Source organism: Crotalus tigris, unplaced genomic scaffold (assembly GCF_016545835.1).
Source record: "Crotalus tigris isolate CLP2741 ecotype Arizona unplaced genomic scaffold, ASM1654583v1 scf7180000024396.1518868, whole genome shotgun sequence".
Taxonomy (NCBI): Eukaryota; Metazoa; Chordata; class Lepidosauria; order Squamata; family Viperidae; genus Crotalus; species Crotalus tigris.
In genome coordinates this window covers 727,064-753,352 of record NW_024100564.1, presented here as the reverse complement: position 1 = coordinate 753,352, position 26,289 = coordinate 727,064, and the positions used below count along the sequence as shown (strand labels likewise).

General features: G+C 36.2%; 1 protein-coding gene across 2 annotated transcripts in view; it reads left to right on the top strand.

Annotated features, from left to right (window-relative positions):
• Nucleotides 1–4,584: 4,584 nt before the first annotated feature.
• Nucleotides 4,585–26,289, top strand: part of SYT2 (synaptotagmin 2) — a 128,468-nt gene continuing 106,763 nt past the window's right edge. Inside the window, exon 1 of one of the 2 annotated variants that reach the window (XM_039329387.1) lies at nucleotides 4,585–4,806. The gene's annotated coding sequence lies outside the window, so the exon portion shown is untranslated. The remainder of the gene's footprint in view (nucleotides 4,807–26,289) is intronic. The other variant, XM_039329389.1, reaches the window with a different exon arrangement.

The following is a 26,289-nucleotide window of genomic DNA, read 5'->3' as shown; positions in this document are numbered from 1 at the left end:
ATTGGAAGCATTCACTAAACATATCAACTCAGAGGACAGATACATCAAATTCACCCGTAAAAGATGTTAAGGAAAATAGTCTGGCCTTCCTAGACTGTACAGTACACATTAAAGAAGACAGAAGCTTTAGCACTGAAGTTTACAGAAAATCCCCACACACATATCAATATTTACATTTTGATTCTCACTAGCCACTGGAGCACAAAATGGGACTTATGAGAACCCTATACCACACAGCTAAAGTGATGCCTATCAGCAAAGATGGGAAAGAAAAAGAATTAAACACATCAAGGAAGCCCTCAGAACATGTGACTATCCCAAGTGGGCCTTTAACAAATCCCCAAGCAGGAACTTTGTCTTCTATAACAGACAAAGAAGAGAACAATAAACAAAGCAATGCTGTCATTCCATATGTTGAAAAGCTCAGGAGGATCTTCAGCCAACACAATATACATGCACACTTTAAACCCAATAATACACTAAGGCAGAAGCTTGTCCACCCCAAGGATAAAACATCCAGACACGAACTGAGCAATGTGGTATGCAGTACAATGCAATGAGACATGTGCAGCTCTGTACACTGGGGAAACAAAACAACCAGTTCATAAACACATGGCAGAATATAGGAGAACAAACCTATCAGGACAAGATTCAACATTTAAAAGACAAAGGCCACCTCCCACACACATATCAATATTTACATTGAAGACAAAAAATCCACATTTTGGACAGAGAGAACAGAAAGTCCACATTTTAGACAGAGAGACCAGCTGGTTTGAAAGAGACCATCTATGTCTCTCTCAACAGAGGGGAAGGGATACAACTTCATCAATCTCTAGTCTACAACACAGCAGTTCCAAGAAGGCTCCACACTCATTTGCACTGATCAGGTAACCCTGAAGACCCAGATAAACTTCCAAGTGGCCTCAATGACTCTATAAAAGAATGCAAATGACCTGCTGTCTACAAGGAATATAAATCCTTTTCTTCTCCACCATCCAGTCAGAGCTAAAGAAACTTCTTGGATGAGAAGCAAAACATTTTACAAGAAAAACTAGAAAGTCCAGTTGCTTCTTGAAAAAGCACTTTTGGGACAACTACGACCTGGATGACTGAGAATCTCCATAGACATTTGAATTAAAAACAGCAACTCCACTTCTAACTTACAGTCATGTAAGTCACCTCATAGTGTGTTCATTCAGGATCAAATCACAATTATCTGTATTTAGTAGAGACTGGATTTGAATCCCAGATCCATTTGGATCCATGTGGATTTCCTGCAAGTTGTCTTAGTTCAGGCATGTCAAACTTGCAATGTCACATGATGTTACATGATGTATCGTGACTTTCCCCCCATTGCCGGCAATGAGGTGGGCGCAGTTTCGGCGTGACGCATCCGGCCCGTGGGCTGGCAGTTTGACGTACCTGTTTTAGATGACAGCTAAAATATAAACATGTAAGAATGTAATGCAAATTGTTAGACATATTTAATACTCGTGCTTGTGTGTCATATGAACCCTGAAGAAAGAACAGACATATTGTTCATGTAAAGCTGAACTGTGTATTTTCTATCCTAGTGCCCTCTCTATATAATCCACAACCCTTAGTCAATAGGAACAAAGTAGCAAGTTGAAGATGGTTAATCATACAGAAATGAGTGAATCAAATAAGGTACTCTGGAACAGTTTTCAGATCAGCCATCATCAACCTGGTTCTGACCATGTTGGCTGATTGAGAATAAGATATCTGAAGCAACTGAGACTATTGTATAAATAGGAAAATGAGCTTCTGGATTTAAATTTCTGTTTAGCAATAAGCCCATGGGATAATCTTGAGCCAGACATTTCCTTGTTTCCCAGTCTGGCTAAAGATATGTTGAGAGGATAAAACTGGTAACAATCTGAACTACTTGGGAAAATAATGTGGTCTAAAAATATATACATAAATTATGTATACAGTCCTCAGTTCTCATAAAGTCTAAATACATAGTGGGGGAGGATGGACAAAGCTGAGACTTACTCTTGTATCCTGCAGTGTACATAGTAAACATCTATATGAGCCACATAGTTCAATAGGATTGAGAAATTGATTTGCTCTTGTTCCATGTTTCTGTAATCCTGGTCTATCATCATATGAGAAGTCTTGCTAAATCAGGTCAAAGGGCCTCTGACTCTATTTATAACACAGAATCTTTGAGAGTAGTAGCTATCATCAATGGTGAAGGACCATGTATAAAAAAAGTCAAGATAATGGCTGTGATGCACAACTTAACCTCATCTCTTTTCAGAGAACATTGTGTGATGCACATATAAAAGGAGCAGGGCTTCAGTTTTATGGGCACAGCCATTATCTTGACATTTTTGAACTCTTTCCTTTCTCCCTGTGCTACCTTCTAAGTCTGGGTATCCAAAATAATCTAGACTAATTTTCAGAATAACAGTTAGCTAAAATGTCTAATAAAACTATCTCTGATCTTTTATAACTATAAAAATAAATATATGAAGCTGTTTATGTGAGTAGTAGTAGCTTTAACAGTTCAGTTGTGTACAGCTCTTGGTGATGTTATGGGCATGGGCTCTCCATGCTACTCTGTCAAACACAGCTTCTTTCAGTTGTTGGATGCTCATCTTTGTATGAGCTTTGATGGTATCAAGCAAGCCAGTTCTTTGCTTGCCCCTTCTTCTTGATTCACTAACCATTCCTAACATTATTGACTTCTCCAATGAATTTGCATACATGAAATGACAAGTCAGACGTAGTCTTGTGACTTGGGCTTCTAGTGATGTGTCTGGTTTTATATGATTCAGCACCACTCAGTTGGTTGCTTTAGCTGTCCATGGCATACACAATAATTTACGCCAGTTCAAAGTCATCATTTTTTCTTCAATCAGTTGTTCTTAGTGTCCAGCTCTCACACCCATACATCACTATAGGGAAGACTACTGCTCTAACTAGTCTGCTTTTTGTATTTGTATCAATATTTCCATGATGAGATAGACCCTATAAAAAGATATTAATCTAGATGATCCCAAAGGATCCTTAAAAGAACTGTAGTACAAAATTTTCCTGATAGTCATAATGGTATTCCATAGTGGAACTGGGCAATATCACTATTTTCCTGTTATGTAACTTGTCTTGGCATGGTAAGAACAAACACAGATGAAAAAAATGCTTGTAATCTTACAATAATTGACAAGGGTTGTCTATTACAGACAACCATTCTATAAATGCAGAAAATCTGTTTCTGTTTCTCAGATGGCAGTGATCAATATCCCTGATTTTGATACTGGGCTAGAATGCACAATTGTATGCACAATTCCCTAGCCAGTTAGTGACATTTGCATAATGTGCCTGATTGATAACTTGCATATAACAAGGGAAAATGGGCTGGCAATGATGCTAGATCTGAATCGTCAACAAATTCTGGATTTCATAACAGAATGTTTTGCATGTTGATTTTAATTCTCATCTTAGCCTGAGCAATACAAATATCTTACTGTACACAATTCACATGAATGTATTGCCCGGCTCTAGAATGCTGAAATGCTGAAATAAGGGAATTAGTAAATATTAGTAAATATTTTTAAGCTGAAAGTCATGGCCATTTCACTAAATTAAGTATGCAAATGGCTGGTTCATAGCAGTTGCAGTGAAATTTGTAACCTTGCACAGCAATTCCAAAGCATAGATTCCTGGCTTCTAGTGAAATGACAATTTGTCTTTCATTTCCCTATTCCCACCCCACCTCACCCCAATCCTTTGTATTTTACTCAAGGCTAGCTTTTAGAATGAAAAAAGGCTATTTATTTAATTGGGGCGGTTCCATATTCTTCTCTTAGCACAATGCAAAGCTGAGGAAAGATCCTGCTTGTATTTGCTAGGAAAGGAATATCAGGAGTTCACTCATTTTTTTCTGAGCCAAAGAATTACCAAAAACTTGACTCTGAGTCATTATGCCAAGAAATGAGGAATGTCCTGCTACAGCCAAAACGGAGGAGACATTTCAGTGTTGGGGAAAAACTCTTAATACACCTAGTCTGCAGTTTTGACCTTGAATAGAGCTTGGATAATATCTTGTTAAGTTTCTTTTCTTTTCTTTATAGGGGGCAGTACAGTCAAAAGACTATTTGCTTCATTTCTCTGAGCCATTTGAACAGCACTGCGAGCTCCTATGATAGTGGCGGCATATGATCACTGACATTTTTATTAATTTCATTATTTTCCTCCTTGGAGAATTGAGGTCTTCATCAAAGCCAGAGCCTCATTGTCTCACACATACAAATACACACACAGACACACACGCAGACACACACACACACACACACACACACACACGGTTTTCTGCAAATATACACCCTCCCGTTTGCCTGCTTTTGCAGCTGACTTAGCAGGCTTTTCTATCGATGGAGCAGACTTCCTCCGTTTCCTTGCCTCTGTGCCTGATTCAGACTGCAAACCTCAGCAAGCCTGGTTGCGGACACTTGGAAAAGAGTTGGTTGGAGGGGATGGGCTAAAGCCAGCCTCCAGGGTTGGATAATGGACTGCACCACAGAAGAGGATGGGGAGGGGGAAGGACTGAGAGAGCCCCTTCCCAATTAATGCAGAAGCTTTATTCTATTGAGAAACCTCTCAGCCAATGAGATTAGAGCTCTGCAGAATACAGTGAGGTATGGGAGCCCTGGAGGGGCGGGTGGAAAAAGCAACTGCAGCATTTTTGAGAGACTGCCCTGTCGGCTTGAAGTCTTCAGCCCTATCGGACAGTGCACACATATGGGTGCATGTGCTGGCTCTCCACACCAGCAAGCAGTAAGTTTCACTTTCTTCCTTGTTCTTACCACTGTTTCCCACAGATACTTTGGAGTGGGTCAAAAATCAGCTTGCTCTTTTCCTTGACTTCTGTTATAATGCCAAAGGAGCAGGGGAGGTTTCGGGACAAAAGGTAGAGAGGGAGAGAGAAAAAAAAAGCTGACAAAATGAACTGCTTTGATTTGCATTTAATTCTCTGCAGTTACAGGGGAAGCGGGAATAGATTTCTGGGTCACCCTGACCTGAATGGAGATTTCACATTAAGATCCCGGCAACTGAGTTGAGAATTTGCTGTCCGTGGTGCTGACTAAATGGTCAGTCAAGTCTGATACACTAAGGGTGCTGAACGAACAGCTTGTTTTTCTCTGTATTTATATATGTGCTTGCATAAGTGGGTATTGGAAGAACAGTGGAAGGGACAGTTCTCTCATATTCAGAAGAGCCTATAAAATATTGACCAGTGATTTACTTCATGCTAGTGCATAGTAGGAGAAACTGATGTAATAAAATGTGAGCACCAAAGGGATTTTTTTTTAAAGAAAAACACATAATTATGGGTTTTTCTAGAGGAAAAATCTTAAGCATTACTTTGGTGTACACTGATGATGTGGCAGAATTTATCATAACCTCACACATTACCCCACCCAATTGTCAGTTATAATTTTGTTACAGGGTTAAGCAAGTAAAGAGTAAAGAACAAATGGGAACATTTTATAAATGTGCAGATATCTACAAAGTCACTGTTCTGCATATAACCTGTTTCAGGGTCAAGAAAACATTGCAGATAAGCTTTTAGGCATGCAGTAAATCTCTGCTCACCCGATCTTTATCTCTTCAGCTTTAGATTCTCCAGTATACTGAGATAGTGCACTAAATGCCTAGCTAGTTTCTCTGGCAAGAGTACTCTGCTAACTTTCCTAATGTAAGAGCTGCATGTTGCAGAAGCTCAAAATCTAGATTTTAATTTCAATGAGTATGAGATTTATGAAAACTCAGCTTGATATGAATTGGAAAAAAATATATTTCATTACATCAACATTTCAAAGTTTATTGGAATAATGTAATTTTGCATTTGCCACAGTCCTGGAGACAGAAACTCACTGTCATTGCTAAGAAGGTATGCTGAGTCAGCCCTTTGATTACTGCTCAGCAGGGAACATTTGTTATCTAAAAGAAAAAAACAGGCGGTGTTGGGCATAGAACAATCCACTGCACCAAAAGCCAGAAGTATTTGTGTTCAGCTATGTCCAAATAGGTGGCTTATAAGAAGATAGGACCAGAAGAAGGTAGGAGAGAGTCTATGATAAAAGAAATTGGACCCTGCATTTAAATACAAAAACCTGGAAAAATATCCTAAGACAATTTTTCTATCTAGAAAAAATTTGGTACAGGCATCTTCTTAATTTCTTTCACCCTTCTCTTGGACAGTTTCAACATGGGGTTGCAGAGATAAGGACAAATTATAAGAATTTCTCTATGTAATTTTGTACATAGATCCAAAATTGGAGAAACAACCAGGAGAAAGATCAGTGTGAAATGGATAGGAAACCATTCAGCATGGATCTCCATGATTACGATTAGTTCGAAAAATGTATTCAGTCTTATAGAGATAGCTGCTAATGCACCTCAATGCACCACTGAATTCATAGGAGGCCTTTCCCCCATTTTAGCCTTTTTTAAATAAAAGTCTATCCCAGCTTTTATCCTTGATAGGTGGATAAAAATGCCAAATCTAATCTAAAAATCTGGCTGACTGTGCAACCAACTAAAATAACAGTAATGATACACCACTACCATTTTCATCCTTTAAAACTGCTACATTGCCATTGATAGCAGTGCCTCATGCTCAAGGGCAGGAAAGTGCCGTAGGCTCTTCTGCAGCCTGTGTTTACTTCTCAGGGGATGCAAGTTGAATTAATAAAAGTTCACTTTGCCTTTATTCTTCTTCTATGGATAACTCGCAAACATTACTTTCTAGTATGGGTGGCTCTTCTTGAAAGTTCACCCTTTGAAAAATGGCTAATGTAGTTATTCAATCATCAATAACATGGGAGAAAATGAGGCAGACCAGCAGAATATATGCTGGGAAACTTGCTATTAGTTTCTGCTTTAGCAAACAACTTTTGGTCAGATGGTTACTAAATACTCTGAAGTGCATGGTGATAACATAGACAGAATAGACAGAATAATCTGAATTGATCCCGAGGAATGTGAAAAAGTCTTCCTTTCCTTGGAGCTCATAATGCTGCAGTGTATGTACATGAATAAGCCGGTACATCTATGCTACAAATAGCAGCAACAGAGAATCAATATAAGCTTCTCTCAAAAATAGGTTCAACTCTACCGATTTATCTCTGTCAAGTGACCAATTCTAGAACTAGGAAGAGCATTCTAGTGATTAAAGAGTTTTGAGATTCTGCTTGCAACCTGTGTTATGTTTCTCATCTAAAACAAACAAACAGCTTAGTATATGTTGGAAACTACTCACTTAACCAAAGGAAGAGTAGACTTCAGTCACTTAGCATCAAAGATTTCTGAATCCAGGAATATACGTTGAGTATAAGCACAGAATATAGCTCACAGTTCATCCTCACAAAAATCCATTTCTATTTACTACAAATTCTTTTTAATTTCAACACTGTAATTTAAGGTGGAAGCTGAATAATTTCTGCCATCGTTAATCACTAATCAATGTACCATGAATTGTTCTAGTAATCTACCAACCTCGTTGTCTAATTTCCAATTTAATCTAATTTGATACCATTATTTAGTTTGACATTATAAAAATGGTCATTATTTCAGTTTATATTATATAATCTGTAGATGATGGAGATGATCAGCATTCATTGAGTTCCATCTATATATGAAAGAACAGCATATTGTGAATTAGTTGCTTCTGCATCTTCCAAAACAAGGCAAGGAAGGAAAGTTCAGTCTGTTGCTCTGTATTATAAGGTTATAAGGTCAAATATTTCTCATTGTTCATCTAATTGCAGTTTACTCAATTAGCCGAATTTTCTAGGTTGATACAATACATTTAAATATAGATTGTGGGCTGGATTCAGACAAAATGTTAGGCTAAATTGTGTTTGGTTAATTTGGGATTCAGTAGTATTAGCACCATTGATGAGTGAAATCTTACTTTAATTTTGAATTAGAGTTCAACTGGTAAATAATTGCTCTGATAATAATGCAGATGAAAAGTTGTCTGATAGGTCTCTTCCTTAACATGTAAGATTGGTAAACCTAATAGATCCGGGCTGCAAAAAATCCTAACAAGCATTGAATGTTAGCAAGAAGATATAAAAAGTTCTAACATTTTGTTGACATCTACTGGTCTATTTTTTTAAAAAAAAGCTCAAATTTGTTAGTTCTGAATATTGGGGCATGCATATTAATAGTGCTGCATTTGGTGGCAAGGTTGTTGAGCTGATCGTGATGGAACAACTTTGCACAATCTTAAGAAAAGCAAATTACTTTTCAGTCAGGTTCAGGGCCCAGGTTTTGAATGGAGCTAACACTGGTTGCCCTCTTAGATGATCTTATTGAGTCCTGGATAGAAAGAATGATCCCTTCTAGTCTTACTGGACTTGTCAGTGGCTTTTGATACATCAACTGATATTGGACAGTCTTCAGAGGTTGGGAATAGGCGGCATTTTTCTAGATTCTGCTCCTTCTTCATTGGATGGAGGCTGACAGGGTCTGACTGGGAAAGAATAGATTGATTGAACCCTAGTAAGTCTGAGTTGTTGTGAATACATTGGGATTTTTCAGTCACTACCAGAGTTGTTCCTTGAGGACCCTGTAAGAAAGGTTCACGACTTGATGGTCTTCTTAACTTGTGGCTCATGCTGATACCAGTGGAAATTGTGGCTAGAGGGGCCTATGCCCAGCTTTAGCTTGGGCACCAGTTGCAATCCTACCTGTGAGAGGAGTATTTCATATTATTATTGCCATCGGACTAACTATTATAATGCACTGTACTTGAGGATGACCTTTAAAAGTACTTGGAAACAATAACTGATTCAAAATATAATGGCTTCCATCATTGGGAGCATATAATAACAGTTTTGCATCTTCTGTATTGGATGCAAACTCGTTTCTGGATAAAATTTATTATGCTGGTTTTAACTTTAATGACTTTAATGGCTTGATCTTGTATATCTGGAGAAACATCTACTCCAACCAATACCAGATTAACCAATTAGATCAAACAAAGATAAACTGTTACTGATCCTACATTTTGGGGATGTTCTATGCATTGAGGTGAGGAAGCCAGACCCTTCCTTGTTGCTATTTGGAAGCAATTGAACAAAGGAGTCTTTTCTTGATTTTATTAAACTATCTTCATTTCTTTTTTTATTTATAGTTTTCTGTTTGAATGGTGGTGGGAGTCGAGTGTTGCTGTTTGTATAATTGTTATACTGTGGATGTTTTATTTTGTTTTATATTTTATATAAGCTGCCAAAAGTCTCTGGACTTTAAATGGACTGAAAAACAAACAAATAAATCTTTCTGTAAAACCTACTGAAAGTAATAAAGGCCTTGTTGTTTTTAGAAGAAAAGCAAAAGGGAAGAAGAGGCAGCACAACTCTTAGATGGCACCATAAGCATTTCATGATTGCAAAGAGAAAAGAGGGCTAATTTAGCAATACTGACTAAAGAGTTTAGATTTTTTAAAAAAATCATAAACAAAACTAATTTTACAAATGAAATGATAAATGCAATGAATGTTTTAAAAGGATAAACAAGTACAGGTTAGAAATATCCCTTTGTCACCAAATTAGTGGTATATAGTCAGACACCAAGTCAAAATACCAAATATACAAGGGCACCATGTATATTGCAGATTGTGGTCCTTCTGTGGCCCATCCACCTGTTCTACATAATATTTTGTCAAAGAGTCATAGTGTATTCAAGGCCAAGGTGAAATTGGAATCTGGATTCCAATGCAGCAGTTTCTTAGCTGTGACATTAGACATAGTTGCAAAACAGTTTTGGATTATTAATCCTAATAACTGAGTTATCACCTTGTTTAGCTGCCATGTCTCAGAAGTGGTGCTAATTTTTTCTTCATAGTTTCATATCTGTAATGGGATTTTGATAACATCAATCATCCTAACGTGTTAGCTAAACTAAACTTGGAATAATTACTAGTTCATCAATCAAATCTGGGAAGATTATTTAGACTGTGCACAGTTTGACTTGCCTGTGCTTCAACACACAAAACCTACACTCCAGAAGACCTTGTTTCTTAAAGACAAAGTAGGTTTCTCTAATAACTAACTTGTAAATAGTTTTGCATGCCAAAGTGCAGCTGGTCTGAATCCAGTAGATCTGCAAGCCAACTTTGCAAATCTTTAATTTATTCAACCATGAATCAGCAATTTAAAAAAGAAGAAAACAAACACCATGATGTCTGATTAAAATGTCTCATGTTAGGAGAACAAAGGGGAAAGCTAGAGCTTAACTTTTCAAATGGAGGTGATTTTATGTAGGACTCTTTTCATTTCCATGTCATAAACTATATATAATAAAGTATGATTCTAGAAGAGTATTTCCCCAACTTGTGCAATTCCCATTATCCCCAATTAATCTCCTTTTTATTGAATTAATTTCCACTTAACATTTCATTAACCACTATCTGGAGTAAACAAAGCAAAACAGAAAAGCTCCAGAAAAATATATAAAAATGAAAGCAATGTGCTGGCATCCTTTTTAACTGTGACCTTATTTTCATGACCTTATTTTTAAATGGGACCAAGAACATGATAAACAGTGTACAAACAACATGTAAAATTAATACTTCTAAATGTTATATATACACATAAATGGATTTCCAAAAACCTTTTGTTTTGATGATAATTCAGTGAATTTTAAATATTGGGAGAGTGATTTATTTTCCTTGTAAGAATGTGAATTATTATCAATTTGTCATACTTGAAAATAGGGAATTTCAAATATTGGGGGATGATGATTGATCTTTATTTCTTTCAAGCATGTGCATTACTGTCACTTTGTCATATCTGAAAATGGATAGTATAAAAAATTTCATCACATTATTTGAAGTATGGGAAAGACACCATGGCCTTATCTGAGAGGTATACAATTTAATGTTGCCCTTAGTTTACCTTTTCTGTGAGATAATTTACCATTTCATGCCCAATTTTGGAAATAAGAACCCAAAGGAAACCTTAATAATCTTTACTCGTAATCGAATCCCATACATAGTTACTATGAAAACATTCATAATAATGTTAAGAATGGCATATATAGCATATAGACACAGACATAAATCAATGAAAACCTAGCTGCCCAAGCAAATTAAAACAAAATGTGGCTCTGCCTAAGGTGGGTGGAAGAAAGTGAAGACATTGCCTCTTTCCCAATTTAAAGCACCCTTGCAATGTGCAACCACAAGCTTTTCCCTACACTGGATGCTGTAGGACAAATCTCCTACGAATATTCCCCATTCACATATGTTCTTTGGCTTCCACTGGCACTAAATGTGGCTGGTTTCATCTGCTCAGAGAAAGCTAGGGGGAAATCACTGTAAGATGATGGCTTCTTGCAATAACAGTTTGGAAGTGTGTGGAAAACAATAGTGTGATTTAGTTGAGCAATGAGTGCACACACATGCACACAGAGCTGTCAGAATTGTGAGGTAAGCTACAAGGGTTAGTGGGATTGTGTGCCATTATAGAATAACTATAGAATATGAAGATGATCCAATGGATAAGAAAAAGCATTTTCTCTCTCTTTCCATTTTAAAATTAATTGTTTTCTTATTTCCTACCTTTGTTTAAGTACCAAAGTAAAACCAAAATTATCAAACAATCCACAATGCCAACTATTCTGTAAGTTAGAGAGAGGCAACATTTGAGTTGTCAGAGAAATGCTTAAGGAGTTGTGAAGAATACGATCCACAATTTGCAGGTACAAAGGTGCAAAGTAGTTGGGTTGGATCACACATTTCATTAGAGTTAGAAATTTCATAATTAAATGCAATTTACTATTTGGGGAAGAGGGGTTTTTTGGTTTTTCAACCACACTTACATTACCATTGTTTCCTGCATCAAGATGGTTGGAAAGTCAACATTCAGAGGAATATCTGGAATGATCTTTGTGGATTACAAAAAGGGGATTAATAACAACATAAACACAGAAATCTAAAAGCCTATCAAAATTCATCTCTGACCCATCTAAGATTAAACAAAATCAAAGCAGGATTGTTTTCCTACTTGCCTGCCTGCCTTCAATCAGCTTTAAATTCCTTTCCACTGCTAAAGGAACACATGAACCTCTTGATTCAGGAGTGGTCATAGGGTGCATTCCAAACAATCAAGATCCCATGATTCCATGACAGTACAACGGATTTTTTTGCCTATTTTTTATGTGCATTGTACATTGTTTATTATACTTTGTGGTACCCCTCTTTTGATTACAAAAATTGCAAATCTCCTGAGTTAGGATACTGCTTTTTCTATTGACCATCTGATTAGCATGCTGAACCTGCTTGAAGAAAAACTGGTCATTGATTTCCTGCTTCCATTAATGGAAGGAAAGCAAGTAACCGGATCCCTGCAAGCCAACTGACTAATTTCTGATAATCAGTTTTCTGATTTCTCATGTTTAAAATATAGCAGGAAGCTAATGGGAGGATGAGATGAGAGTATGAGAGCTGTGTAAGAGACTGCAGTGTGGTCAAATGTGTGTGTGTGTGTGTTTGAAAGAGAGAGACAGACAGATAGACTGACTGACTGACTGACTGACAGGCAGACATGAGAGTATAAGTGCCTGATGTGGATTCATTCATACAACCCTCCCCTCCAGCTTAGCAACTTGCATGGTACTTAAAAAGGAAAAGCTATCAATCCCTTTCCTCTGTACTGAGATAGTGGTATTCGATGTGCTTTGGATGCTTGGCAATAGAGTTTAAGTGAATCTTAAAACTTGGCTGGGTTTGCTCGTGGTAGGTTCTTTGGGGAAATAGCTTTGTTGAATTCTGTGTTGCTTGAGCCTTCCTTTCCTCTCCTTTGTGTGCTCATGAAACAGAAAGTATAAGTAGCAGAAGGAAGCTTGTATATCTGCCTAGCGGGATGCCTGGCAATGCTGGATTTATTTTGGGAGGGTTTGCTGCTAATGCTAATAAAATGGGGCGCAGTAGGCCATGCTATGAAGATATATCAGAATGTTTTGCTATGAATTTATTCATTCTCGTATTATACAATGACTTTGGGCTTCATCACCAACATAGCCCCTGATGGAGTTTCTAAAGACCATATTTGTACACCATATTTGTATTATCAGCTTATCTATTTCCTCTCCAGTCACATGGATTGAATACATACTAGACAAAATTGTTTACCAATTCAAGCAGAATGTCATTAAAATATTGCCCTATAAACTTAAATATCAGAAATAAGAATATTTAGGATTGTAAACTATAAGCTTTTGGTATGTGGTAATGGATGGATTTGATATTCTGTGTTGAATTATAGATACACTTCTTGTCAAAAGGCCTACCCTACAAAAAAAGATCAGTATATATATATATTGAACATTGCAGTTTGGTGCCCTGAAAATTTGCATAGACCATTTCAATATACACCCTATATTTGATGAGTCTACGTTTGTTACATGAATATGTATTCTCAACAGATTTGATTTTTTGTATTTCACTTGGTGAAAAATTCATTTCTTGCAATATACTCAGGTTTGCCTTCAACTACCTTGTAAATCTTTTATTTTGGAACAGCTTTTTATGATAGCTAGATTTAAAAGTACATATTTAGTGATGCATTGTGGAGAAATGTATTCTGTTTTTCTCTAGTCTGAGTTTCAGCTCTCCATTTTCAATAAGATTGCTAATACGCAAAGCATATTGTTCAAAGATTTACTTTAAAAATAAACAAGAAAACACTAATTCCTGTTTTGAATGGTATGCATCTTACAAACTGAATGAAAACACAGAAATTTTCTTGTGCAGAGAGTCTGCAATAAAGGTATTTCAGCAGCAGTGAGACAGGATGAAAATTTTGCACTAGGTACATTCACATATATTTTATAAGATAAATAATCCTAGAAAAGGAAATGACACCTTGCTAAATCTCAAATTCCCATCTCCTGTGAAATATGGAAGAACATGCAATCATAAATTTGGGTTTATGGAGTTTCTTCTTTACCTTGCCCAGGCCACTGTACTATGTCAAAACCACCATGTTCTGAAATTATGGATTATGATTAATTTATAAATTCAACTGTCCTCTGATAAATCATATCCTCTCATAAATGCTGTACTATGGGTCATATTTGTTTATTAACGTTGAATAATGTCAGATCTCTGTAGAAGAATTTGTTGCTTTTTGTCTACTTGGCTATCAAATAAAGTATTTTCTTATTAAGACCACATTTGAACAATAAAAAGTCCCACATTCCTAGGGAGTACCACTGAATAAAAATAACTAGATTACCCGTATTTACACATATGGTATTATTATTATTTTTTTAAAAAAGAAGTTTTAAGACAAAAAAGGACCTTAGAGCTAGTTCATGCCAGTGCACACTGGAAGGCTGTTATCAAATGGAAACTAAAGACATGAGAAAGAATATTATTTTATTCATTTGACCTCCCTATTTTTCATAGAATTCTCAAGTCAGCATTGAACCAATTGACAAAAAGAAAATCCACAGCAGTACCACATTAATTGGATTGCAATATCACTTACAAAGGGAGGTGTTCACTTGGCCAGTAATAACCTAACCTAGAAGAGACAGTAACTGGCCTGATCTGGCAAGTTTCTTTCTGCTTCAGTGTATTTTCCTAGGATCTCCTTGTTTCCTTTTCATGGTTGTTCTGACTTGCTTTTAAAAAGTGCCATTTTAGCAGGTCAAGTCATGACTTATGCTATGCTGATTGCTATGTATTGGTTCCTTGGCAGTCATAAGAAAAACACCTTCTGAGCTTGTGAAGCAGCTCCATCTGCTGCAACCTATAAAGAAAGTCTGCTTTCTGCAATTGGGGGAATGCCCTCTCAATTCTAACTTAAGGGTGGATGTGTGATTTCTCCCCTTACATATAATGCCACTTTCTTGGGGTAGGAAGAGAGCAAATGTGCATCATTGTTTAGCTCACCTGCTGAAAAAAATATATATAATTGGTAGGTAGGAAACCCTGAGCTACCTAATTAAATTGTCTCCTTTTGTTCCTTGTTACACTTTTGCTGGAATAAGAGCAAAACCATCTAAAGCTTTGTCTGACCTGATCTCCTTGGTCTGAGATCCACAAGAAATAGTACCCAACTGCTCCCAGTCCCAGTGCTAGTGGATCACATAATTAAGGCAGTAACCTTTCTTGGCAATGGGCTCCCCACAGAGCTGCAAATAAAATAACTCAGGCCATTGCCTCCAACTACAAACTCTGCAGCCTTGTGCTTTTTCCATTCCTTTCTGCAGTGCAATTTGTCATTCAGACAGCAGGAAAGCTTCTTGGGGTGCCTGGGTGGGTGTTTCGGAATGTGTGTGTGTGTTTGTTGGAAGTAAGCGGGTGCCGTGAGTCAGCAATGCTGTGTAGTCCCAGGGAAATTTAGCAACCAAATTGCTTCTAATTAAAATTGCACTCAGCAAATTCACTGGCCTGGATCAAATATGCTGTTCCGCGTCTCATCATATTTTGTCAATGAATGCAGTGGGGGAATGCCTCAAGCACAATGCCAGATAAATGAGAGTGAGAAAACCCATTGCTTGGGTAATGTACACTTAATGAGAATAATTCCAGAGTTCTTCAGACAAAGATATGTGTAAGAATGGGGAAATCTTCCATTATTAATCTGGGGAGGGTCATATTTGCAAGTAGTCCTCGACTTATGACCACAATCGAGCTCAAAATTTCCATTGCTAAGCAACACAATTGTTGAGTGAGTTTTGTCCCAGTTTATAATCTTTATTGCCACTGTTGGTTAAGGGAATCACTGCAATTGTTAAGTTAGTAATATGGCTGTTAAGTAAATCTGGCTCCCCCATTGAGTTTGCTTGTCCAAAGGTAGCAAAGGTGATCACGTGACCCCGGGAAACTGCAACCAATGCCAATTGCCAAGTGTCCAAATTTTGATTGTGTGACTGTAGGGATGCTGCAATGGTTGTGTGAAAATGGTCATAGGTCACTTTTTTCAGTGCGTTGTAACTTCAAATAGTCACTAAACAAATGGTTATAAGTCGTGGACAACCTGCAAATTAAAATCTTAGCTCACATAGTTTAGTTAATATTCACATTATCTGTAAAAAAAAAACTGAAGTAAATGAATAGACATTTTTTTCATGCAACCCATCTGTTTCTTCTATCTCTCTCTTTCTCTTCTATGGAGTTTTAATTTAGACTTCCTAGGTGTTATTGCTTATACCAAAACTGAAAAATAATTCAGCTATGGAGAAAAATATTTAATATATATTTTAGGGTAATATTAAACCACTACTTAGTGTATACTCATGAGTTTTCAGAACACCAATCATTCTATTTCCCAACCTGCCTGGATATTCTAAAATACACCTGAAACTAATCTGGAGTCCTTTGACTACTCTCTGATCTTGAGCACAAGACAAACATGTCTCTGAGAATGGACAGAAACATACCTCTGTGGGTGGAGAAAAGAAAAATTGCTGAGTGGGGAGTAGAGAATAAAAACAAGACAACAGTTGCCACTTTCAATAACAATAGCTTTGCTGGACACATTCCCTGAACTCACCCCCCAGCAGCTTTAGAAGTAACCTCTTTTCTTTCCCCTCTCCTGAAAATCTCTACTCTTCCATTTGTTTTATAACTGATCCAGAGTATCTCAAAAAAACAAAACATCTGGCAACACGTGCCTCTTGGACCACTCAGTAAATAGGGTGGATTCAGGCAGATACTGTACCGTTTATGGAAACAACTGAAATCCAAAAGATTCTTACAGTGTCAAGTCTCTGGTTATTATGCCATTCAATGACTAGAAGACTCATCTCATGCCAAAACTGGAGGTGTATCTCCATCCTTATGAAAATGTCCTCCAAATGGAATGGCTACGAAGTCACTATGAACATCAACCTCTACAACAGAGGTATGCAACTGTTTTGTGAAAACCACATTTGGCCTTTGAACAACTCATCAGGGCTGCATTCCAAAAGGTGAGGGAAGAGACCAGAGTTACAACAGAGAGAGAGGTGGAAACAAATTATGAATTTAATTAACTTTAAAATTTAATTACAATTAATTTAATTAATTATAAATAGTACGCTCAATCTCCACATCTTTCATAAGGTTCCATTACTGGCCTAGAAACTGCAATTCAGCAGCAGCATTACAATGCTTTCTAGGAAGATGAAAATCCATATGTCATTGGAATCACAGGATCACCGTTGTGCTATGAAATAGTTATCCCCAAATGCAATGTAGCAATGGTGGAAGAAACCATACTGTATTTGTGACAACATATATCACTAAAAAGAAGCCATCATATGAAAGTGGTTGAAATGAGATTCCATTTGATAACTATGCCCTATAAAAAGACACATATATTCTTCATTCTGCAAGGAACCAACTGCCGTAGTTTTATGTCAACATGCAAACTTCTAGTACCACCAGTCAACACATTAAGGGTAAGATAGCTGGGACTGTAGTTGAATAATGTCTGGAAGCCACAGATTCTCCAGCTCTCTCCTAAAAATAAAATACTGAAGTTTCAAATGGCACTTAGTCATATCTTCTTTCACAACAAAAATGTTACTCTTCCCCTGATACGTGGACATCCAGTCTCCGCTTAAAAATGACCAATGAAATATATACTCTACTTTCTGTGTACCGACTTCATTTTTATTGTAAATAAGAAATTTTTCCTAGTATTTATTCAAAATTCTTTTTTCCTTCTAATTTGAATTAATTGGTCTTAATTAATGAATGAATATTTGGTTTTGGGTCTGTAGAAAGCAATGGAATCATTGAGCACATTCACACAACACACTAAACAATGTTTAGAATTAAATCAAGATTTTTTGTCAGCATTCCTGCCATCTTGGCAGTGGCTGATTTGGTAAATTTTCCATTTCTTTTTAAACAAAACCAAGAAAGTACCCAGGCTGGAGCATCACATGTAGGCAGAGAGCTTTGTGTATCCATGGAGGAGGGGTGTCATCAAAGCAAAAGAAGAGCAGGAATGTTGACACAGAGCAAATTCCTTGTCCCTGTTTTGTTTCCTTGGAAAACTAGTAACTTCTTAATCAAGGGCAGCCTCCACTCTCAGATTCAGATTTATTTATTTAGCACACTTGCATGCGCATGCGCGTGCACACAAACAAACATATATATGTATCCATTCATCTCAGTGAACATAACTCTGGGTGGTATGCAATCAACAATTAAAACAATGATGATCTGCCAGGCTATAGTTAAGGAAAACAAACTTTCAGCAGGTTGCAATGTCAGGATTATCTAGTCTGAGCTCAAAAGCTAAGCAAGGCCAGGCTTCTTAGTACTTTGATGGGAAATAACCAGAGAATACCAGGGTTTGTAAATTAGACATGGAAATAAATAAACAAATCTTGGAAGAAGGCAATAGCAAACTACTTGCCATTGCCGAGAAAAATTCCTGGCTTTTCCATTGAGACACCAGAAATTGAACTTGACTTGCAGAACATTTACATTTAATCTGCCATTCTTCCTTAACTACTGTTGCCATTGTCTATTAAAAAATAACTGAAAGGTATTTTTGGCATCATAGTATTATGACAAGGAGCTCAAAGGGAAAAAAATGGATTCTCATCATGAAAATGGTTTGAGTACCTTGTCATTTTCTTATGTACTAGGCTGATGTAGTTAATGCTTCATTAAGCTTTACTCTACGTGGGTTAGCTAATATATATTTGCATGGATCAAGGTTGAAGTATAATGAATTCACAGCCATAGAACTCATCATTGTTAAAGTGACACAAAAAGCATTGTAGTTTCTGTCCATCTTCCATGAATGCAAACGATAGCAATGGAATGCAGTACTCCCACAATCACTCCCTTTTTTAGCAAGTAAATTCAAAGATCATTAGAGAGAGACATGATGAGCCAAGGAAAAGAGCATACTTCCCACAAGAGATCCCACTGTTCTGTAACCAGAAATTTTTTGGGTACATTGCAATAAGGCCCAAGAAAAAATAAATAAATAAAACGATTTAATGAAAAGAGAAGAGAATGTAAGACACCCACTAACTGTGTTGAAAATGCCTTTAAATGGTGTTTTCATTTACAATGGATTGGAAATATTTGCATGACTATATGCATTAATGTTCAAAAAGAACAGTCTTTATCAACATAATCAGAAATATTTTAGGGTATCCTTCAAGCTTTAGTGCATTTTGTAAAAATCACTGTAGTAAACTGAATACCACTGTAGAATGTCATTTCATACCAACAAAATGCAATTCAATGGAGAGAAAAGTAAGATTTTACACTTAGGCAAGGAAAAAAAACAATTGCACAGGTACAGAATAGGAAGTACCTGGCTCAATGGAAGTAACTGTGAGAGGGATCTAGGAGTCCTAGTGGGACTCTTAAGTATGAGTCATCAGTGTGCCAGAACTGCTAAAAAAGACAATGCAGTTCTTGATTGCATCAACAGAGAATAGTATCAAGATCACATGAACTATTAGTACTCCTATATATTGCTTTATATTTATAAGATCACACTTGGAATATTGTATCCAGTTTTGGTCACTGTGATACAAAACAGATATCAAGATATTAGAACGAATATAGAGAAGAGCAACAAAGATTATTAGAAGGCTGGAGGCTAAAACATGATGAACAGTTGCAGGAACTAGATATGTCTGGTCTAACAAAGAAAATGGCTAGGAGTGACATAATAGCAGTTTTCCAATATTTGAGGGGCTGCCACAAAGAAGAAGGAGGCAATGGAAAACTAGTTAAAAAAAAACCTTGCCAAGGCACTTGTCCAAGCAGTGTCCTAGAATTGAACACAGTTGAATGGAAGAAAAATAACCCTTACATTTTATTTTGTTGTTATAAAACTGTAATATTTTTAAAAGACTAATAAAATGAAATAAAGCTGCTACTTCAAAAAAGGCTACCTCTGGTAAAACAAACAAAGTTACAGACAAAAATTTATAAAACACATCAACTCTATCACATGGCAACTGGCAAAATGTAACATTTTTCCTGTAGTGCTACATTGGTTAAATAATAATAGCCTGTAATTGTGATGGCCCTTTCATAAATTAAATGTAGTAGTTCAGACACGTCCTTGAACTGAATGCCTCCTTGAGACTGTGGGGAACACATGCACCTGTGAACCATAGAAGAAACTGGAAATATTCCTGAAAATAACTGAACAGCTGGCAATGGTTAAAATGATGGATGAGTTTATAACCAGTATCCAGATCTTCCCTCCTCTATCAATCAAAGTGCATTTTTAGGTGCATACTGTTCCCAGTGTGCTCAAAACTATACTGTTCATTCCAGATTGTTTGGATCTACTAATTTATCAAAGAAATGAACATTGTAGCAAAAGCCAGCTTGCCATTATTGGCTGCCAGGGTCTCACATTTATATGGAAATAAAAAAAGCTAAGAATCTTCAAACTTTGGATTACAACATTCTAGGATCCAGTTTTAGCATAGGAGAAAAAGGAAAGTGAAGACCAGAGTCATAATCATTGATTCCCTGCAGTGAGAGCAGAGCTGCTGAACACCTTGGCTTAAATACATATGACATGATGTTTTCATATACAAGGAAAAGAAGGGAAACAACAGCAATGAGAAATGTTGTGGGAATATTGCAATTCATATTTATGGAACAAAATACAGGAGAAAACTCTTCCTGGTGGATAGGTTATATATAATGGAATGAAAACAATCCAGACTAAACAGTGGGAAAATACTTTCATCCTCCTGAACCAAATCAGTATATTACAGCCCAAAATCAAACAATCCAAAATCAAATCTGACTGTTACATCTTTAATATAGCCATGTAAAATATAAATGCAACAGAGATTAATGAGTTTGAAATGATGGTGTCATGTTGCAAAATGATTAGGCTCTTTCTAATTCCACTTGACAGCCAGTTTGTGGTAATGATTAAAAAAATAATGGTAGAAACCAGGAGACTATGAATTCTAGTCCTGCCTTAGGTGTAAAGCCAATCATTATTTCTCGGACTTGGGCCAGGATTTTTTTAAGCCCTAAGAAGAAGCCAATGGCAAACCACTTCTGAAAATGTTCTTGCAGGTTTTTGTCTAGGCAATTGTCAGAAATCAAAACTGATTTGAAGGCACTAAAAACAAATATGTTGATTATATAGATCTTAAAAAGTACTGAGTACAGAACAAAAATTTATGCACAATACTTTTCATTTCTTTCCTGCTTTCCAAGATGCAATTGAATAGCATCTACCAACTGGATATACATTCCTATGGTACCTCTGGTTAGATGAGTTTTGAGAATAACACACTAGGTTACTCATACATCCCATTGCAAATATTTTTGCAATAAATATAAAAATAAATATTGGTGTTTAGGTTTTTAATAACTTGGCAGATGAAAGAACTCTTGGAATGTGTGGTATACAATATTTATTAAGGATGATTTTCCATAACACACAAATCCAAGCGCCATCTCTTTAAATATAAAAACTCAACTTTTTTATTGTATAGAAATACCTTAGTATAAGTTTAGTACAGTTGTACTAAAATAATCAGATGTCTTAGTCATTATTTTAAATTGCCTTCTTGCTTTCTCATCATGGATATTTTGGGATTAAGAAACAATATCATATCTCAGCCAGCTATTATCTCCCAGTGTACTTCAAGTGATATTTAAATTAAGTTATTGCAAAGAAATTACTAACGTCTTAATGTCTTGCCTGCAGATAAACAGTTCTTCTCCTAAATGTATTTCAGCATTCCTAACTGATTAATTTATCAATGTTAATTATTTTCTATTCCTTTATATTGCCTGAGAATTTCAAATAGGATGAACTCTGAGATAGAATGAGCAAAAAATGCATCTGACTTTTAGGCCTCAACCAAGATAATATGTACCAACGACAAACTTCTTTGTTTCAACAGATTGTTCTGGCAGTGTTTTAAATATCTGCTATAAGATTATGTGAGCCATCTCAGTCCCCCATGTAGCTTTCTTTAATTCTTGGTGGCTAGGTATATATGTCAAAAAAAATATTAAAGTGTACTTAAAAATGTAAAGTGTGAATATTAGAGATTTGAAATTATTTTATCATATGCAAATACTCATTAGAGCAGAATATCAACTTTGAATATCACCGTGAGAACATGTGCCAAATTCTGGCCACTACACTTTCAGGATTGAGATAAACTGGAACAAATTCAGAGAAGGGCCATTAAGTCCTATGAAGAAGATGGGCGCATTTAGTTTTTAAGAGAATAGTCTTCATGTAAAGTTACTCTTCATTTATACTACCTGAAAAGATGTCACACAAAAAAATCATCCTGTTTTGTATAATTCCATTGTGCATCTCACAAAATAATGGCTTTAAGTTACAGTACATAGAGGCAGTTCCAATTGAATATTAGGGAAATCTCATTAAGAGTAGTTTTATAGTAAAATCAATGACCTAGACTGGAATCCCCTTGACTGTATGTGTGCAAGATGCTATACAGCCATTTGATGGGAATGTTTAATTTGGCTTCCTACACAAAGCAAGGGTTTAGATTTGGTTTTAATGCCCCTTCCAGTTTTGCAGTATACCATGTGAACAGAGCAAAAAATGCGCCTTTTTTGACAATATTGTTGAAGCCTGGAATGGATATTCTCTGCCTGTTTACTCATGCAAGTATGTTTCCAAATTATGCTCTGTGTTGCTAAAAGATATCTAGGCAAGACAATATAAAATACTGTTCAGACTTACCCAAAAATAGTTAGATTTTTTTCTTTTCTATCATAAAATGTTATAATCTACAATAGAGACTTTGTTAGATACATCATATGATTCTTATATTGTTTAGGCAACAGTCAAAACAATTTTGCAATGACTATACTTGCTTATAAACTGTGCCATGAACAGATTCTATAATGTTGCATGCATACCATGTGAGCAGAGTAATAACTGTGTGTATATGTATCTATCATATGTTTAACATAGTACTCAACTGCTGATATGACATAGCCTTTGCTTGTATCTGCAAAGGTTACTATAAATGTGTGTCTAACAGAATATATTGTAACTTATTCCAATTTAGTCTCTTTATGAAATTTCACAGTGTCAGAAAAGAATAGTTGCATCTATTAAACCTGAATAGATTTAAGATTTAATAGAATTAAATATCTGAAACAGTGCTGCTAATACAAGGCAAACGCATAGCAAGCAATTCTGAATAACCCTTATGTGAATATCCCTTATTTTCTATGCAGTTTTCATAGCCTTGGGAAGTCCAGATCATTTTTCCACAATGTCCAGCCAATCACCCATTGGCTGGCTGGCAGAGATGGAAATTACTGTTCCCAGGGTTTTTGTTATAAGTTGCAAATTAAAATTAATTTCACTCAAGTTTCGCAGCAGTTCTTGAAAGCAAGACTGTTACTTCCTCATGTCTGATAACAAATTGATCATGCCACCCAGCTAATGACTGATTTGGCTGGTAGAGAGATGTGGGAAGAACATTAAAGGATAATGAGAATTAAAGATATTAATGTAACTGCCAATGTATGCATACATAATTGGCAGAATGGAATGGAGTAAGAATTGCTTTGTTGACAGTAGTGGTTATTTCCATTGGAAAAGAAGCTAGGAGTGCTGGTCTCTTCTTTCTACGATTATTTTATAATTCCATGCAAGTCTTCTAAACCATGATTACCTTAAGCAGCCACTTTCTTGTGAAATATGGGAGTTTCATTATTCACACCTCATTCATTTCACAAGCAATATCACAAGAGACAGTCATGCAACCATGTTCTACAAAGTACCTATAGCATCGGTAGATACTGTATATATAAAACTTAAGGGTGTGTTTTCCTTGCATATCTATGCAATTACATTTTTCTAGGTGTAAAGTGTGGTCAGTTCAAAATGTGGTTTATTCTCTAGTATACAAAACATCATCAGTCTGCAACCAGCTCTTCCATTTCATCTGGATATTCCTATGCTAGAAAACACAACAGTGAGCAACATCATGAAGAGTTATACCTTAAGTGCCAAAGATGGGTTTTGCACATTATCTTTCTTTTTTGTTAAATTTTTCTTCCTATTGCTCTCAATAAGAGGGAACTAAATGATGCCAGCTCCAAAGCTTATATCATTTTCTTAGCACTTGGGGAGCATAATAGATGAGCTCTAAGTTTGCAAAACCTAAACTTTTCTTGATCCACCTTTTACCTCCATCTACTCCTACTCACCCATTTCAACAGAAGAGGAGATCTTTTCTATCTACAAAGCAAGTATTGTGCTCTGAACTGAGGAATGTTGACTTCTGAAATTGTCATTATTAATACCACAACATCTGCACATTAATTTATTATGGTGTTTTAAGAAACAAAAGTTTGTAAAAGACAGTTGGACTTCTATTGCTATTATTTGCATTGTAGTTAACAGCAATTATCTCAAATGAATTGTTCCTCTGCATACTGTATTTGGAATTTGCTTAATAATTTTGTAGGGGTCCAATGACGCTCTATGTCTTCTAACAGAACAAGAAATCCAACATAATGTCATTGTGCTTTATGAAATCTCATCATAGTTTCTCTTGCCATTATCATTGTCATCAACTATGGCAATATTAAGGATTGCTTTTCATAACCTATCATTTGTATAGATCTATTATACAAGAAGAAAAGTGTTATATTTCTTCTTATCTTGACATTTTAATACTTCAGTTTTCTTGGATACCAGGCAATGTAATTTGTACATTTTTGCCCTCTATTTATGATGCCCAGGCCAATTGTTACTTTGGCTCAATCTTTATATGGATTTCTTTTCAAAGTTTAAACCTAGTAATGAATTATTTCTGCCATTCAACCACACCACCTGTGGCCCTCTGGCACTTGATGTGTAGCTTTTAGAGCCTTGGGGCATCTTTTTCCCATTTTTTCTCATCTGGCTAATCAGTTGGGGCATGAGGGCAAATCACTGGGAAGAGAGAAGGTTAAAAACACTTCCTATTAGTTACTTCAAGAAAACACTAGAAAGCAATTTTGATCATATTCACATTCCCCAAATACCATATGAAAGTAAGGAGTGCCAAGTTAGACTAGACAAAAATACATCTAATATTAGCATTTTATATTATGCAATGGCCAGCCAGATACATTTCAGGAGTCTGCAATTAATTCCAGAATCTTACTATATGTAAGAATTACTTTTTTTTTTTCAAGAAATCACTGCAGGGGAAATTCACTGTACAAATGCCTTAGAAAGAATTTGGTACAAATTTGTACAAGAGCAAATGTGCGTATGCTAACTCCTACCTACCAGTTTGCCTGTCTGTAAAGGTTTTCTTGGGGATCAGTATGGCATTCTACTTAAGAAAAGATTACTTATTCATTCTCTAAACACAGCTACTGGAATGTATTATATAGTTTGTTAACAACAAAGCAGTGCATGCAAATATTCTATTTGACTAATCATAGAATTATTACAGAATACATCAGTTGTACATTTTAATGGTATAACAATCTTCAAATCAATTTTTTGTTTGGACTTGTCTATTAAATTGCGAGGTTGAAACTAGAATATGGCAAGGTATATTAGTGGTTACAGCTGACACTTTTCTCTATAGGCTTAGCTCCACTGATATTAGAAGATAGATTTCAAAGATGGTACAAACAAGCAATTTACAATAGGCTTCCTCTCCTAGGATCCCCCCCCCACAACTTACTATCTTTGGGCAATGAGCAAGCAAGGGTCACACTTAAGCAACATATGCTTTTCATAGACTGCCAAACAGATACTCGTAATACCACTCAGTTTCCCATGGGAGACACCAGAATAGTACTAGCTATGTATCTTGCACAGCTTAACATCCCAAATCAGAGAAGGGCTTTTATTTAGCTCAATATAATGCTTTCCCCTCAGCAGTTCTGACTGGAAGATACAAAATGATCTCATTCTCATTATAAGTATATCCTTGTGATTCAGGATAGGTAAAAATGATCAAACGTGTTCTTCTGTATTGCCAGTTTTAAAAAGAACCCCAAAATGCTCTAATTACTCATTTCTGACACGATCATCAACAAGCAATTTCTACTATCCTGAAATAACACACAAGATTGCCAGGCTTTGTATGGTGGCATGCAAAACCAGCAAAGAATAATTAAGAGCAATTGAATCTGCCTATGGATAGCCAGAAATGGCTCAGGTTCAGCATTAACCATTGGTTTTGGGGTGTACATGCCAGATCAGCTATTGAACTATATTATGTTTTTCTCAAGTTTGACAGGGAAATTTATAATTCTTAAACCCTTTTGGATAATTTTATTGT